The sequence below is a fragment of the Melanotaenia boesemani genome, chromosome 21 (genome assembly GCF_017639745.1).
Source record: "Melanotaenia boesemani isolate fMelBoe1 chromosome 21, fMelBoe1.pri, whole genome shotgun sequence".
NCBI classification, from domain to species: Eukaryota; Metazoa; Chordata; class Actinopteri; order Atheriniformes; family Melanotaeniidae; genus Melanotaenia; species Melanotaenia boesemani.
In genome coordinates this window covers 27,795,475-27,813,957 of record NC_055702.1, presented here as the reverse complement: position 1 = coordinate 27,813,957, position 18,483 = coordinate 27,795,475, and the positions used below count along the sequence as shown (strand labels likewise).

At 39.8% G+C, this 18,483-nt stretch overlaps 4 non-coding genes across 4 annotated transcripts; all 4 read left to right on the top strand.

Annotated features, from left to right (window-relative positions):
- Window positions 1-460: 460 nt before the first annotated feature.
- On the top strand, window positions 461-533 carry trnak-uuu. Its single transcript has one exon. It is a non-coding gene; the product is annotated as a tRNA-Lys (tRNA).
- Window positions 534-968: 435 nt separating this feature from the next.
- Window positions 969-1,041, top strand: trnaf-gaa. Its single transcript has one exon. It is a non-coding gene; the product is annotated as a tRNA-Phe (tRNA).
- A 665-nt stretch (window positions 1,042-1,706) lies between these two features.
- Window positions 1,707-1,779, top strand: trnak-uuu. The gene has a single exon. It is a non-coding gene; the product is annotated as a tRNA-Lys (tRNA).
- Window positions 1,780-2,214: 435 nt separating this feature from the next.
- On the top strand, window positions 2,215-2,287 carry trnaf-gaa. The gene has a single exon. It is a non-coding gene; the product is annotated as a tRNA-Phe (tRNA).
- Window positions 2,288-18,483: the final 16,196 nt, after the last annotated feature.

The window sequence follows — 18,483 nt, the reverse complement described above, 5'->3', positions numbered from 1 at the left end:
GTGAAAAGGACGCATCTTTTGGTGACTTCCTAGATTTCTTGGGTCTTTTAGTGGAAGCCCAACTTCAGTACCACCTTAGAGTAATCCCCATTACAACTGTGGATATCCTGGTTTTCAGACAAGATGGACCACCTGAATTGTGTTGTGTGAATGGTTAGCAATATCAAACAACATACCTAATCCTTGGAGCCGGAAACCAAATGTCTCTGTGTGTTCTATTCCAAAGGAGTAAGCAGTGACATTCATGGATAGGAAACATGGTCTTCAGGAAAATTAGGCACACTTCTGGCCACGTGAAAGTATAGCAAGCAATGAAAGTTGTAGTTTTACCCATATGAGTATTATCATTGTAAGAAAGAAGACCCTTTTAAACTAGCTCCCTGAGCACAAAAATAATAATGATGCCAGAAAAAAAGAATGTTGTGCAGAAAATTGTTTACACAAAATTTCCATGGCAAGGGCCTGGGGAGCTCAGACGGCAGAGCATCAGACTTTTAATCTGAGGGCCCAGGGTTCAAGTCCCTGTTCAGGCATGTAGAAGCTGTCTTCAGCAGTTGATTGCCTATCACAGCCTTTTGCCCCATTCCTTTGTCCTTGGCTTGTAAAACATACAGACTACGCAGTGCAAACACTTCTAGTTGATGAAAGCCTCGTCCATTTGAAGGGAGACATTTTTGCAAGGCGGCACATGTTTTTCCTATTGTCATACAATGGAATAATGACACAAGGCCATTGTCCCTGAACTATACAGTCAGTGCACTCTTGTGCTTCCTGTTGTGGATTGCAGGTCCTTTTTTCACTTTGCGACAAATGCTTTGCATTAGCCGTATTTACACATGCAATTAAAAGGCGTATAGTGCATTTGACAGTTCATGTGTGTTTTAAAGGCTTTGTTTCAACCTGGACAGGGATAAGCCATCTGCTTTGTGACAAACTTTACCCTTAGAACGCTTGCAGGAGGGACGCAGGCCGAAATAGCTCAGCTGGGAGAGCGTTAGACTGAAGATCTAAAGGTCCCTGGTTCAATCCCGGGTTTCGGCAAATGCAGAAGGACAGATTCATCACGACTATGGTCATCTAGACTTCCTTATCGTCATGGCAGACACAGACCTTTCAGAATGTGGCAATACTGTTTCCATGATGTCTTGGAGGTTGTTGCTCAAAGTGAAAAAGATTGAACAGGTCAAAGGCTCTGCTTGCTTCATGTATTCCGGTGATCTCGTAGTGACAGCAAATTGGAGCCAATGTGAAAAGGACGCATCTTTTGGTGACTTCCTAGATTTCTTGGGTCTTTTAGTGGAAGCCCAACTTCAGTACCACCTTAGAGTAATCCCCATTACAACTGTGGATATCCTGGTTTTCAGACAAGATGGACCACCTGAATTGTGTTGTGTGAATGGTTAGCAATATCAAACAACATACCTAATCCTTGGAGCCAGAAACCAAATGTCTCTGTGTGTTCTATTCCAAAGGAGTAAGCAGTGACATTCATGGATAGGAAACATGGTCTTCAGGAAAATTAGGCACACTTCTGGCCACGTGAAAGTATAGCAAGCAATGAAAGTTGTAGTTTTACCCATATGAGTATTATCATTGTAAGAAAGAAGACCCTTTTAAACTAGCTCCCTGAGCACAAAAATAATAATGATGCCAGAAAAAAAGAATGTTGTGCAGAAAATTGTTTACACAAAATTTCCATGGCAAGGGCCTGGGGAGCTCAGACGGCAGAGCATCAGACTTTTAATCTGAGGGCCCAGGGTTCAAGTCCCTGTTCAGGCATGTAGAAGCTGTCTTCAGCAGTTGATTGCCTATCACAGCCTTTTGCCCCATTCCTTTGTCCTTGGCTTGTAAAACATACAGACTACGCAGTGCAAACACTTCTAGTTGATGAAAGCCTCGTCCATTTGAAGGGAGACATTTTTGCAAGGCGGCACATGTTTTTCCTATTGTCATACAATGGAATAATGACACAAGGCCATTGTCCCTGAACTATACAGTCAGTGCACTCTTGTGCTTCCTGTTGTGGATTGCAGGTCCTTTTTTCACTTTGCGACAAATGCTTTGCATTAGCCGTATTTACACATGCAATTAAAAGGCGTATCGTGCATTTGACAGTTCATGTGTGTTTTAAAGGCTTTGTTTCAACCTGGACAGGGATACGCCATCTGCTTTGTGACAAACTTTACCCTTAGAACGCTTGCAGGAGGGACGCAGGCCGAAATAGCTCAGCTGGGAGAGCGTTAGACTGAAGATCTAAAGGTCCCTGGTTCAATCCCGGGTTTCGGCAAATGCAGAAGGACAGATTCATCACGACTATGGTCATCTAGACTTCCTCATCGTCATGGCAGACACAGACCTTTCAGAATGTGGCAATACTGTTTCCATGATGTCTTGGAGGTTGTTGCTCAAAGTGAAAAAGATTGAACAGGTCAAAGGCTCTGCTTGCTTCATGTATTCCGGTGATCTCGTAGTGACAGCAAATTGGAGCCAATGTGAATAGGACTCATCTTTTGGTGACTTCCTAGATTTCTTGGGTCTTTTAGTGGAAGCCCAACTTCAGTACCACCTTAGAGTAATCCCCATCACAACTGTGGCATATCCTGGCTTTTCAGACAAGATGGACCACCTGAATTGTGTTGTGTGAATGGTTAGCAATATCAAACAACATACCTAATCCTTGGAGCCGGAAACCAAATAGTCTCTGTGTGTTCTATTCCAAAGGCAGTAAGCAGTGACATTCATGGATAGGAAACATGGTCTTCAGGAAAATTAGGCCGCACTTCTGGCCACGTGAAAGTATAGCAAGCAATGAAAGTTGTAGTTTTACCCATATGAGTATTATCATTGTAAGAAAGAAGACCCTTTTAAACTAGCTCCCTGAGCACCAAAATAATAATGATGCCAGAACAAAACAGAATGTTGCTGCAGAAAATGTCACAGGCCTAAAGAACTCAACTGGTCGAGACGTAGACTGAAAATCTAACAAGCTTTCCACTTCAAGGGCGAGAGTTTAAGGGTCGTAGTTTTACAAAAACATTTTGGTTCCAGGTTGACTCATGGTTACGTCATCTATAAACTTCTCGTTAAATATTCAAGTGCTGCAGAAATTTTCAGACATGAGCAACATAATCAGGAACTGTGTAGATTTGATGGTGAGGCATTAGACTATTTTTTTAAGGGTCCAGGTTTCAAGTCCCTTTTCAGGTGCACAGTAATTTCTAGCAACAGTCACTCCTTGCAACTTATCGCCTCATTTCTTATTCCTGAGCCCTCAAAACTTACGCTCTGCTCAGTCAAACACTTCTATTTGAATATCGCTTCCTCCACTTGGAGTTAGACATTTGCACAATGTGTACACAAAGTTCTTTCCACCGGTGTGTACCTGGCCACCTACAGGGGCGCAAATATTGTTTGGCATCATTTGGCCACGAGTGACGCTTGACCTCATAAATTTTATTTTGGGGACTCGGCAGATGTAGTATCAGTTTTATTTGTGAAGCTCAGTTACAATATATCTTCCTACCCCTTGGACGCTGCAATGTGTTAGTTGTTCAACAAACTCATACAAGCAGAGGAAAACACTCAGTTAGCTGCTAGCTTTCAAGGAGCGCTGTAGAAACGGCTGCTCCGTCAGTCTGCCTGTTCCTGTTTGGATGGGTTGTACTGAAAACATGAATTTCCCTGCAAGGGATTAATAAAGTATTTCTGATTTCTGATTATTCCATGAATTATTAGCCTATTAGGTATTTTGTTGTATGTACAGTTTCACATACACGTGATATATAAATGTTGTACAAATTTTTTGTCATATTTTACATGTTTTTAGCTGTTCCAGTAAAGACCACTTTGTACTGGAAAAGTTTGGTCCCAGCCTAAAAAAGGTTAAGAACCCCAGCATCGTTGGAATGTGGTGGAACAGGATATTCCCATCATTGATCTGCAGCTGACAAATCTGCAGCAACTGTATGGTGTTATCATGTCAATTTGTAGCAAAATCTTTAAGGAATGTTTCCAACACCTTGTTGGACCTATATGACTTGAAGAATTCTGAAGGACAGTCCTAAAGAAAAATGTGAGTCAATGCCAGTACTAGCAAGAAGGACCTGATAAAGGGGTTGTTTAGTGTTTAGTTAAGTGTAAATTAATAGAGCAAAATTAATCTCCTGCAATATCCCTCTGTTATTTTGACTACATTATGTCATTGAAAACTTTATAAGCTTGGTAAAAAATGTTTAATATGTGTCCTTTAAATGCTTTATTGATATTCCCAAACCCTTTTATCTCATTCAGCCGAAATTTCAATCTCTTTGAAAATTGACATAAAATCAGGTGGATGAAACACACCTTAATACTGCCACATTTAAAATAACACATGTTGTGTTTTCAGAAGGAAAAACTCATTATCACAGTGAAAACAAGCCTGTCACATTCACTGAGCTACATCATCTTACAATCTCTATCATACCAGCCAGCAAAAATGCAGTCTGTGTCCCGCCTGTTGTGAAGTATTTCACTGTTCCGACACACAACGCTGCACTTAAGACACAAAATTAATTTTGTAATAGCAAGACTGTGAAATGATCAGCATAGCGAACCCCCAGACAGCCAAGCCACCTCAGCACTATTATATCACATTTGTTGTCTCAGATCTGATAAAAAGACGAGGATGCTGATGCTGTAAATTTGACTTTTTAAAAAGTTTTCCTGAGGGATGGGAGAGGGGAGGTCTCATTCATTTCTTCTTAAAACTGCCTTGTCCTATTTGATAAGCGCACATTATGAAAAAGAAACAACACCTTTTTCTAATTCTAAGGTTTTATGTGTCAGGATGTGATAAAACATCATCTAGTCTTTGCCCGGGTCCTAACATCAGGTAAATACAACCTGAATATAACAACAAGACATGATGGGCCTGTTCCAGAACGCAGGTCATGTTGAAACTCCAAGTATGTGAACCTACAAGCCCCCACTGCCTCTCTACCCTCCCTGCAAAACATCTACACCTCTCAACTCACCTGTAAAGCCCTCAGGAACAAGCACACAACTACTTTAATCACTTTAACTAGACTATGAGCTCATTTGATCCTTTTTTTTGCACTATAACCATAAACATATATTGCACTGACTGTAATTTGCCTTGTCTATTTATTATTGTGTTTTATTTACTTACTTAGTGATATTGCTTGCTTTGTTTGTTTTGTCTTTTACATTCTTGTATTTCAATGAATGAAATGAAATGAAATGAAAATGAATGAAAAATACTTTATTAATCCCAAAGGGAAATTCAATATTGTAGTAGTAGTAATTTTTAGTAAAACAATCACATTAATTAATTAAGGGCTTTGTTCTTCAGCCTGATAGCTGCTGGAAGGAAGGATCTTCTGTATCTCTCTGTCTTGCATCGGACTTGAACAAGCCTCCCACTGAACACACTCTGTTGTTTCGTCACGGCGTTGTGTAGAGGGTGTGAAGGATCTTCCATTATCTTCGTCAGCTTGTACAGAATTCTTTTTTTGATGATCAACTCCAGCGGCTCCAGAGTTACTCCAAGCACAGAACCGGCTTTCTTGATCAGTTTGTTAATTCTTTTCAAGTCTCTGGTTCTGATGCCGCTGCCCCAGCAGATTGCTGCAAAGCTGATTGCACTTTCAACAACAGACCTGTAGAACATTTGCAACATTTTGGTGCAGACGTTAAAAGATCTCAGCTTCCTTAAGAAGTAGAGTCTGCTCTGACCTTTCTTGTAAATGTACTCAGTGTTGCTTTTCCACTCAAGTCTGTTGTCCAGCTGAACTCCAAGGTACTTGTATTCCTCCACCACCTCCACCTCCTCTCCCATGATGGAAACACTTCTATGTGTGTTCTTGTTCCTCCGGAAGTCAACAATCATCTCCTTTGTTTTCTTGGTATTCAAGATGAGATGATTGTCACCGCACCATTTCACAAACTGACCGACCAGTTCTCTGTACTCTGCTTCTTGTCCATCACTGATACACCCAACAACTGCTGAGTCATCAGAGTATTTCTGCAGATGACAGAACTCAGAGTTGTACTGGAAGTCTGAGGTGTACAGCGTGAATAGAAATGGTGAAAGTACATTTCAAGCACCAAGGTTAGAAAGAACCATAATTTTAATTATCTGTTTGTCCTATACATGCTACAGAATTGACAATAAAGCTGACTTTGACTTGAGTTAAAGGAAACTTGGGGCTTCCTATTCCAGCAAGGAAGTCTTACCCTGAGTATGTTACCTACTTGCTGCAAAACCCTGAGTTTCCACATGTCTCCTCCACCTAACACAGCTGTCAGACATACAGTAGGTTGTCTGTACCAACGAAGCCAGAGATAAGGTAAACAAATTTTCAGGACATGAGCAGACGTGGTATTATTTAATGATAAGTATTTCATAAAACAGTAGTGTTTTGTAATCAGTCAAATTCTCCAGTGTGGAAGCGCAGTGATGGAATTCTCTATGTAATCTTGCTGGACCTGACCGGAGGGGACAGAAAAAGATGGAAAATAGCAAAAAGAGCAAAAGGGAAAGAAGAAAGGAGACAAAAAGATCACAGACAGAAGGAAACGACCCTTCAATCCACACCATCACCAGACAACAAACTCTTACACCTGTACATGAACACACCAGAAAATTTCCTACAACTTTTACAAAAACAGAAACACACACACACACACACACAAACAAAGCTGCTAGTCATTAAGAGTTTTTAAATAATAACCAAATCAAAAAGACATAACAGCGACCCACCCTCCCACATCCCTAACGGGGAATGAGAGGATGGGGACAGCATTTCTACCCTCACCTATGGTCATAAGTTGTGGGTAGTGACCGAAAGAATGAGATCATGAATACAAGCGGCCGAAATGAGTTTTCTCCGCAGGGTGGCCGGACTCTCCTGTAGAAATAGGGTGAGAAGCTCTGTGATCTGGAAGGGGCTCAGAGTAGAGTCGCTGTTCTTCTGCATCAAGAGTAGCCTGATGAGGTGGTTTGGGCATCTGGTCAGGATGCCTCCTGGATGCCTCCCTGGTGAGGTGTTCCAGGCACTGGATGGACTACATCTCTCGACTGGCCTGGGAACACTTTGGGATCCCCCCCGGACAAGCTGGTGAATGTGGCTGGGGAGAAGGAAGTCTGGGTTTCCCTGCTTAAGCCTGGTACACACATAACGGTATTTGGGCTGTTTTTGTCCCAATTTTACCTCTTCCTGACCTCGGACGGCAAACGCCCGATTATCGTGAAATTTCCCTGTCCCGATAATCCGCTCCAAAACGGGTCGTAGCTAACAATTGGGAACATTGAACCTGTTTAATACTTCAGTGCCGATTTCTGAAGAATGCCGACGACTCATGCATTGTGAATGTGTGGGTGGTGACGTGGCACAGAATGTAGCCAATCAGAGAGCGAGCTGGCTGGGGAACAAGGAAGTAAATAAAGTCTGTGTTCAGGCCGTCTCCAGTCTGGTATTTTTTTCAGTTCTGGCTTTTTCTGTTAACAATAGTCCCAAGACCACCATCATTTCCTCGTCCTATATGTCCTCTTTCATGCTGTGTGTTGTGTTTTCCGATTGTTACTATGTTTCTTCTTCTTTGTTTTTTGCTGGTTGTTGCTATGGTTCTTCTTCTACGTTTTGACTTTTGTCCGGCTCGGAGGACTAGGTGGTAGATCAGTTGCGGGATAGCATCGTTATGTGTGTGTTGTTCTGTGATTACATTTTCGGAGCACATCACACACAGTACGATCAAAACTGATTTTTTTTATCTTCACATGTGAGGTCTCGACCAGATAAAAAATCTCATAAGATTAAAAAATTTGTTATGTGTGTACCAGGCCTTAGGCAGCTGCCTCTGCAACCCAACCCCGGATAAGCGGTAGAAAATGGATGGATGAATGGATGGATGGATAAATGTCATGTTTGCTGCTCTGCTGGGCCTCCAGTCCCTCATCAAGCTAATCTGCTCCACCTGTGGAACCCTGATTATCACACTACCTGCGCCTTTGCTCTGCCCTACTTAAACCCTCTCTCGTTCATGCTTCCCTGCCAGATAGTCATTTACCTTCCCTGCGAGATATCCTGCAGTAAATTCTTGTCTTGTTCTAGATCTCTTTTGCCGACCTTGCTACCACGCCTGGACTCCCCGTTGCCTGATCCCCTGCCGGACTTTCCTGATCTCTGCCTACCTGGATTTGACCTCTTTCTGGACTGACCACCACTTTCTGCCTAGCCCCACTTCCTGAACCTGGTTGCTGTGCCTGCCGTCAACCTGCTCCCTTCCTGCCTCTACTCTTCCGTGTGTGGGCTGAATTTCCGGGTCTTCCTGAGACGATCATTACAGATGGATGGATGGATGGATGACAGAACATTTTGTAAAATACAACGGTGTGTATGTGTGTATGTATATGTATATGTCTTATGGGGTGGGAGGTAACAAACTATGCTTCTCGTGCCTTTTCAAATGTCAACAATTTTCTTCCTGTTTTATGTTTGTTTCCTCAAATGAATTTCTGTATTATGTTGTGTAAAGAATTTGTTTAGTAGTAATTGGGAAGCCTAGTACTATTTGCATATTCGGAATAAATAATAATAATAATAATAATAATAATATAAGCGTGAGTGTGTGTGTGTGAATGGTTGTTTTTCCATATCTATGTTGGCCCTGTGACAGACTGATGACCTGTCATGGTGTACCCTGCCTCTCACCTGCTAAAATGCTGGGATAGGCTCCAGCTTACCCGTGACCCGTAATGGACTAAGCGGTTATAAGAATGAATGAATGAATAATAATAATAACAATAATAATAATAAAAGTGGTTCTACGGTGGCCAGGAAGTGCAAAACAATGCTATATTGAGTGAAACACTTTTACAAGTTTACCGAAACACAATTACAAAGATAGGTGTTTCCCCAAAATTTGTGACCCATCAGAATCTGTGACTGCAAGGAGCCCTCTGCATGTAAGTCTTAGAAGAAGAGCAGAGTCTTGAAAACACTTTGAAGCCTAAATTCATTATAATGCAGGTACAGTAAAGTAATGCATTCTGATAGGTATCAGAAATGTGTTTTCAATAAAAGTGTTCAGGACTTTGCTCGTCTTCTAATACGTACATGCAGAGAAATGCCCACCATCGACCCCCTGTGGTCACAGATTCTGATGGATCACAGATTTTGGTGTCCACAACTTTATGTTTCATTTTGCTATGACCAAGCATTACTGAACCAGAGGCAAAAGAAGGCCTGGTTTATGCTTCACGTTTGTAAAACGTAGTCATAAAATGTCTTACCTTTGCCGTCTTGCCTCAAAACTTACATCCACCAGAATAAAACTGCATTTAGTAAAAAAAAAAAAAAAGAAAGAGCTTTCTGATTATGGTTTTGGAGCAGTTTTCCACAATTTTCTTCCTCATTTGCTTGGGTTTTGACAGACAAAAAGAAATGTCGGAACCGTACCAGACAGAAAACGTCTCTTTTTAATAAACCTGCTCTCTGCTGATTTACATGAGACTACAAGCCTGCATGTGGTTTCTCTGTGTTCAGAGCCAGTGAGCAAGAACTTTGAAAAGAAAAAAAAAAGCGTTAACGTGAAATAAAAAAAATTAACGGCATTAATTAATTAATGCATTAACGCAATAATAACGTGTAGCGTGCCCAGCCCTAATAATGGTAAATATTCAGTAGGGTAGTTAACAAAGGTCCTTAAACCTCCATCTCACCCAGGATCATATTCTGTTTCTTTTGAAATACTTAGAGTGAAAAAAGTTTGTGGAAAAAGAGTGCTATGTGTGTCACCTAGGGTTTACATTTATCTATTTATTATCTTTCTATTAATACAACTACCTCCAATTCATTTTTAACCCATTGTGCATTACTTTCAAACCAGTCCGGTTGGTGGGTAAGATTCAGGTGTTAACACAGAAAAAAAACAGATCTCTGCATCTCCTTTCCCTCTCTTCCACAGCTAAGAGCTGACGTTATAGTGATGTAGCCACAAACCAAGCCGCTGTGTCATGCCAGGATAAATAACACTCAGTTTGAATTTGTTTCACACTCAAGTGCTCTGATTTCATTCAATGGCAGCCTCCTGAAAAACAAGCATACTGGTACCAAATGTTCTAACCCAGCTTGGGTGATTGATTTCACTGCTGCAGCTATGCTACAGAATATCTGACATCTGGGCATTTAGAGAGATTTATGGGTGTCCTGCTTAAAAGCCACTGTCTTATGTTGGGAACAGAGTGAAAAAAGAATTTGCCAGGGGGGAAATGGTCATTTTTTCACCTTAAACTTTAACTCAAGGCAAGCTGGACTCCCTTATTCCTGAAATATGAGAAAACAATACAATGTTGACTATTTCTCTTTGAAGGCTGTGCCTTTACCTACAGCACTAGACAGATGGCATCAAAACACGGAACAAAAACATACCGAATATTTTCTCCTAAGAGATGTAGACGCTTTACATTCCCCCTTTTTGTCAGCAAGTTCTTTGATGACCGACAAACGACAGGGCATTCTGCCAGCATTCACATTTACAAATATCTTTAGTCCTCAGCTTCAAACTGCTCATTCTCTTTCACTCGTCCTTTTTTCTTGTTTTCACTAGTCCTCTGTGTGACCCCTACAGCTCAGCAATCAGAGGTTGGGGCCTTAGTTTGATGGGGATACCGTGTGGCCTATAACAGACTAGGATCCAGTGGTGTAGTCTACGAGGTACGCAGGTATATGCCGTATATCCACTTGAAAAGGTCCCAAATTTCTGTATAACCACAAAAAGATGCGCAAAGACACGTATCAACATGATTTTGTGTCGTAACTTTCACTTTTAGTCACGAAGCTACCCCATTTAGACCATGAAAACGTGGCGTTGAGCCGACGCAGAGGGAAAGCAGCAAGTTGTCCTGATCCTGACCTGCGCTCCTTATCAGCTGGTGGCTGGTTGCAGATGCAGCAGCAGCAGAAAAAGAAGAGGAGGAATTTTTTTGGTGGTACGAGTAGTTAGTGGAGCAAAGGGTGTAGATGCTCAGTAGACTATATGGTGGTACAGATCAGCTTCACGGAGAACAGCATCTGGCTGCATTTCAGTGATACTGGAGACTAAAAAGCTGAATTTGTTAAATGAAAGCTGCTGTCACTTTCTAAAGTATTATAATACTCAGTCTTTGGCATTTATTTATTTAACTTGTTTGTTGTGGTTTTTGTATTCAGTTGTTTATTTAAGGGTTTAATTATGATGTAAACCACTGCAACTCATAATAATCAATTATAATTGCGGCATATCTAAGTTTTACATTTTCCAGCCTTCTGAAGGGTGCAGTGTGATGCAGTGTTGCTGGTTCATTAACAGGAAGACAGACTGCTGAGGGCTGCAACAACGGCAACAACTAACAAAGAAGATCAGCTATTAGCCGCTAACAGCTGTAACATCAGCCCCAACTGACTCCCTCTGTCCTCCTTCTACACATGGAAAAAACATGAAAAGAACAAATAAATAACTTGACCTTGACAACGAGATCTGAAATGTTTCTGTTTGGCAAAAAATATCACATCACCATCTTATTGGGCTCGATATTTCAAGCCTGCAACAGCATGCTGTACACTTTGTTTCATTTTCTAACAATTTACAATAAATTATTATACTGTGACAAGGTCCATGTTTTCCCTTGGGGACATGCATATAAGTAGATATGGAGCAGCTGGACTGATAGTTTATGGTAAATACATTAGATTTTTTTCAAAGGAAAAAGAATTGTGTGAAAGTACATGGACCTTGGAAGATGCCCTTTTAAAAGTTTAATTTAATAGCTTTACATCATGACCTTGTAAAATCTAGTTTTTCTTTCACAGATTTTTCTTTTTTCATTTAGCTTTTAAATGTAAACATTTAAAGGTACATTTATACCTGTATATATGTGATTTACACAGACAGATAAATTGTTTAAATTTGCTTAAACATTTAAAAATGACTGTATACTAGTACGCATAGCTGTTTTTCACAGTATTGTTCTATATTCTACTGAATTCTGTTTCTACAGCTAAAGGTCCATTCTGTGTCTTTGGAAAACATCATTGATGTCTTGCTAAAAGCAAAAAGATTTTTCTAGAAAACTATATTTTCCCCAGAAGAATTAGAAGACAAAAGGTTCTGTTTTCATCAGTACTTTGTTGTTGCTTCTCTGACTTTATTGACAACCTGAATCCTTGCAGACGTGAAACTTCACTAATGAAAAACAGTTTTTTATTCGTTTTCCACTGTTATAAGTTTATCGGTCTTACAGAATGGAGATGTGGTTTGAATCGCTCTTTTCAGTTTCCGCCAAAAACTTTTAATTGGATTGAGATCCAGACTGTATCCTGCCATTAAATTGATGCCTTTCTTCTATGCATTTAAATGCTCTTTGCTTTGTGGTGAGACACATTATCCTAAAAAATTACTTCAGCATCACCAGAGTTGATTTTGATTTATTTAATTGATAAAAGTTAAAAAAAAAATCCATGTCTACCTGTGCTGTAGCTGTAGAGGTAATGACGACCATCTCCCCTGGTTCTATATCTAAGTTCCAGTATCATCTACAAGTCTAAGGCAGATTGTTGATTCACCAGTAATTATAAACTTCGTCCAATCATCCACTTGACTGCTTCTCATCAGTCCTCTGTAGCCTGGTTTTATTCTGTTTAGATGGTAATGATGGTTAACATTTTTTCCTTAATTATAAATCCATAAATTCCTTCAGTTTGGTCACAAACACTGACTCTTGTTTGTATCAACTTATTATTTTTGTTAATCTCTTCAGTTGTGCAGTCTGCCCTGATACTTACGTCTTAGATGGCCAACCTGTATTTTTCCCTTTTAAAACTTCCTATATTGTTTGTATTTGCTCAATTTTAGACACCCCTGACTGGGAACAGCTGGTCACCTTGTCTACCACACCATGCACTGAAATCCCTTCTTAAAGGAGTTTGGAGTGTTCCTACACACAGGGTACTCTGCGATGACAACTGTAGCACACGCTGTAGTTTGTAAAGACAGACGGTGCAGCTGTGTCAGTCTGTCTCACCTCCTGCACCATAACCTCACCTGTCCCCCCTGCAACTGGCCCTAACCATGCTCACCACTGCAGATTTTTATAGTCCATCCACTGTTCCCATTGATACTACTCTTGTTGGGGCCATATTTCCTATCAGTCAACCAGGTGAAGCAACTTGTTAAAGTCTGCAAACGATCTCTTTGTACTGCAGACTCATTTGCAAATTCAGACTTGAGCAGGTATTTGTTTAGATTTGCAAAACACGAGATGATTACATACTTTTTTCCTTGTGAGTGAATGAATCCATTTTTTACTTTGCTATGTGACCTCATAGCCTGTGTATGATGCCTGTGACAAAGTGGGTGAGTTCACATCATTTGCTAGTGTTTCATATAATTTCAATAATAATTTTATTTTTGATTTTAACAATGTTAGTTGATCACTGCTCAGTGGTCGGCAGAAACCAACTATCCCGGGTTTGTTTGTGTTTGGCTTTCTATTTGAGTTCAGCTAACATACATAAACATCTGGTAACGCAAGACTCATCCGGGGGTGGGGGGTGGGGGTTGATTATGTTTGGTTACAGGAAATGCTTGATTTTTTTTTATTGCTTAGTTGTGTGTGTGTGTGTGTTCCACCCCGTCTTTTGAGCAGAAGCTGCTCTTCTCGTTCTCTTAAAAGACGCATCACTAACTCACCACCTGCTAGAATGGCTGTAAGTTTTTATTTATTCCCACCAGATTGTTTTTTAATAAAACTTATGTTGGGTTGGTGGTTGTTAGTTTAGAGCCTTGATTACAACAAAGAATTAATCCACGAAAGACTCATTTACTGGGTTTCAATCCTAGTTTTAACCATGCGCTGTGTGTTCTCTACATTTAACTTTTTATCAGTTTTTAACTGATAAAAAGTTTAACTTTTTCATTCCTTCCCCAGTTGTATAACGTTTTTTTTGTCCTCATCTTACAGAAAATATCTAGAGCTTTCTCACTTTACCTGACCATTACTGTTGACAAGTTGAGAAATCATAACTCTTAAAGTGAACTATTTTGATGCTTGTTGCAGGCAAAGATAGCAGCACAGATTTTGACAGGAGACTCCGACTCTTTGTCTGCGGTGAGTGACACAAATTGGCCCACATGCATTTCCTGGCCAAGATTCGCCAGATTCAGTCAGATTAGTGTGTTTTTTGCTAAAACAGGGTGGATGTAATGGCTACTGCATGACTTAAGGGATGCATCTTGCGTGCAACTTCCAGATTTCTGCATTTTGAGTCTCTCTATCAAAGGTCAGCTGTCAAAATCCGTTTTGCTTCACCTTAGAGCAAATGTGTGTATGACCACCTGTGGTGCACATAATGTGTCAGAAAGAATTGCACAGTGTTGTGCCATATAAGATCAGCTGAAAGGAAAGGTGTTGTAAAAGCTAGTGTTTAAAGTTTGCGACACACAAGATGTCGTACAGATTTGTCCAGTTAGGCTGCTATTTGTAATCTGCAAAAGCAGATACTTTTCTTTGTTAAATATTTTTGTTTTTTATGTTCATCTAATCCAGGTATCCTGATAGGGACAAATAACACTGCTGCACATTCTGTAAATTCAGCCAAAAATGAGCGTTAACACAATTTCTGCAGAACTGAGTTCATATCCTGGCTCCTGCTCATCTCCTCACATCACATCATATTTAACTCCACATTAAGTCAGTACAACCTCCGATTTATTATAATGGAACATACCTGCCAGACCACACTGAGTAAAACAGGAGTCATGGATTTTAATTTCTTCTTCCATCTGGATTCTTCCATTTTTTATTATCTCTTAACACCTCTTGTCACAAATTTGCAACAAACTGCTTCTGGGCATTTTTTAAAAAGAATTTAATTTATTTTTATCAAATTAATTTATTATACTTATTTATTATTTTTTGTATTTAATATTATTAACAAATACATTTTTATATGATTAACTTTTTTATTTACTGTTATTAATTTATTTAATCTTTTATGGTATTTTATGTCAGTATTTTTCCTTTTTGTTATTTTATTCCCTATTTTTTACTTTTATGTAGTTGTAAATAAATCTAGGCATTAGAGGTTAACTGTGGAGAAATAATAATGACAGTATATGACCTACAGAATGAGGTATTGCAGTAGATATTATTTCAAAACAACATTGTTTATTTATAATCTCACACAAATATGTTTATTAAGTCAGGAAGACGACAGGAAACTGACTTTGGTCATTAATTGTAAACGCAGCTCTTCTAGCACTGCTAATATTTCGGGATGTCCTGATCACATTGTTTCTGCCTCCGAGTCCGAGTCATTGGATTTTGAGTTTCTGCCGATACCGAGTCACAATCCGATACTTAAGTAATGCATTAATATGAAGAAGAAGAAAGAAAAAAACACATCCAAGTTGTCCTTTAAGTTTTTTTATTATTTATACGACAGTATCCAACATACCTTTTTATATGGCTCTTTTATCACAAGTTTTGTTAGTATAGCATTGGTTCAAACCAAGTAAACAAAATAAAATCTCTTTATAGCTTATCAGTGGTGCAGCACAAAATAACCATGTAAATAAATTCAAGGGCTGCACGGTGGTGTGGTGGTTAGCACCGCAGCCTCACAGCAAGAAGGTCGCTGGTTGGAATCTCGGCTGGGGGGAGGTTTGAACCTTGAGGGCGGAGACCTTTCTGTGTGGACTAAGAGGTACAGAGAATGAATGAATAAATACAATTTAAATAAATATCGGATATCTGTAAATCTCAATAATTCCACATAGTGTCGCATTGTAAAAGTACTTCTAAGAAGTAGCTTCACATTCAGTCGCAAGTCAGAAAATAAAATCCCATTTAAGCTTCGAAGAGAATTAGACTATCTCGTCTGGTATAAAATGAACAGAATTGTCAATTCAAAGTGGTCTAGCAGCTTAACATTAAAAAAAAAAAGATTTCCAGCTTATTGGAACAAAACCATTCAAGTATAAAATATCCACTTGAATATAAAATTGCGAGGCACTGGTTTAATATCGCCTCTTAAATTTGCTCTACATTGAACTCTTAACTCTACGGCCTCAAAATGAAGTGGATGTTGTTTTCTTTTTGATGAAAATCAGCATCTCTTAACTTGTCTGCGGAGAGCCGATTCGTTTTCTCACCAAGGATGTTTGACATTGCATAAAGAGTCTGTCACTGTCCACTGAGGTGCAGGGGGCACAGAGAAGTTTGGGTGCAACAGCAGCCAGTGACGGGAACTGTGTAGCATGTGTTTTCCAGTAGTCTGGTGCATTGCTATACTTGGGGTTTGCAAGGTCGCACGTTGTAAATTAAAACTAGAGTCGACCCATTAAGCTTAGCAGTGACATCAGACTATACAGACAAACTCCACATGTCTGTGGTAAACCCAAAAGCAGGCGCCTCTGATAAAAGGACTAGCAGGCAGTCACATAACTTATTATGAATACCTGGCAAAGCTGTATCGGTAAAGAAGTGACAAGAAGGCAACTCATACCGTGGCACCAGGTGCTCCAGGAGGTTTGTCATCCATCGCGATGAATTCAGCTCACTTGGCTGTGATCTTTTTTACCGTTTTTAAAATGCCTCCAAACTGCAGACATTTTTGCTGTCCTGATGTGACACGTTTGCTCTGCGTTAGCCTACTAAATACCAGCTCACTAATACTATGTTGTCTAAATTCCCGCCTCCCGTAAGTTGTAACATTACGATGTTGTTTCCATCTGTGCAACAACAAATATTAATGTAGTAGAATTTGTTCAAATTAAAACTAAGTCATTCTCATTCCATTTGACAATATCTTTGCACCTCAGGAATAATTTAAAACATGAACATGGTAATGCTTGTTCTATAATGTTAAATCTGAAAAACACATTATCAGCCCTGATTTCCAATCACGTGATCGAATCAGGACATACCTTCTACTAGTAATAATAATAATGCTGATACAATACTTTTGAGTACACTCAAAATTAGCATGATGCCAATTTAGCCTACAAATAATGCAAGAATCATTATAATGTGCAGTAATAGCTCTGGCTAACCTACTGATTAGTGAGTGCTGTAGTGAGAAAGCCGTTCATTAGAAGCTTAATTAATCATGAGGGGCAAAATCATGAAAGCTTTCACAGGGACCACAAAACAAGCAAGAGTTAAAGGTTTTAATTTCTGCCAGTGAAGGAACATGGAGACACAAATGGTTTTTACTAAACAATGGTGCCTTGCCGAGCAATTAAAGTACGACAGCAGGTCTGCAGCAGATAAAAAGCCCCTGCAAAGAATTCTAAAGACAGCACAGAACATTATAAACCAGCAACTACCAACCCTGGAACACATCTTCCTCTCTTACTACCTTCACAAGACAAATAATATCCTGCAGGACTTATTCCAACCTGCTAATCACCGGTTTGATTTTTAAGAAAATATAGATCTATCCCCAAGATCAGCTCTGAACTGAAAACAAACCCACTACACACAAACCTTTCAAAGCACACTAATAAATTGTCATATATTCAATAAATATGAGCGCTATACTTTGGATACTATTATAACCATATAAATTGATGATGCATGTATGACATATAAGGTACAAATTATATTTTGTGTCAGTAAGATTAACAAAAGCAATTGTTTATACACACTCGCCTTCCACTTCATCACATAGCATCTCTGAAGACAAAACACAGTCAACCTTGAAGCTAATGGGCTAGTGGATAGGAAAACCTCCCCCTTAACAGGAAGGAAAACCTCCATCAGAGCCAGACCCAGGAAGGACGGCCATCTTCCTGCACTAGTTGGGGTAAGGAGGACAGGAAATAGGGTCAACATGCCACAACTGTAAGCCAGGGATATCTGTTGAGAGAAAAGAGAAACACAATGACAACAACAATGTCAGATATTTCTACATGGAGAGAGCAAAGAGGATCCCAGGTGCATCATGGGATGTCTCTCAGCAACCTCAGCCTGTAGCAGTAGAGCTAAAGGAATAGATAAGGGTCACCAAGCCAGACCTGACTATAAGATTATTCAGAAAAGGAAGTTTGCCTAATCTTAACAGTACAGAGGGTGATGTTTTAGTTGGGATTAAAATCTAAGGGCTGTCATTTCAACACAAAATAACACAGGCACTGCAGCTGCTCCTTTTTTCCATTTTTAGTTTACTCCAACATTATCCATTTTTATTAAAACAAGAAGTTAGCAAGGCTGCTAGTTGGTTTTAAAGTAGCTACAGCATTATAATGTGGAGAAATACATCCTGTAACCGATCTGATTTAGTAGAGGACAATATGAGAATGAAGAGAAAGGGAGATACAGACTTGAGTAAAGAGGAAGGACACAGATCTGGCTGAGACAGACCCAGTATCAGCAGCCTGACAGTTCCCAATGCGGAGCTAGCCACATGAGGACCCAGTATACCATCACCACAGTAAACA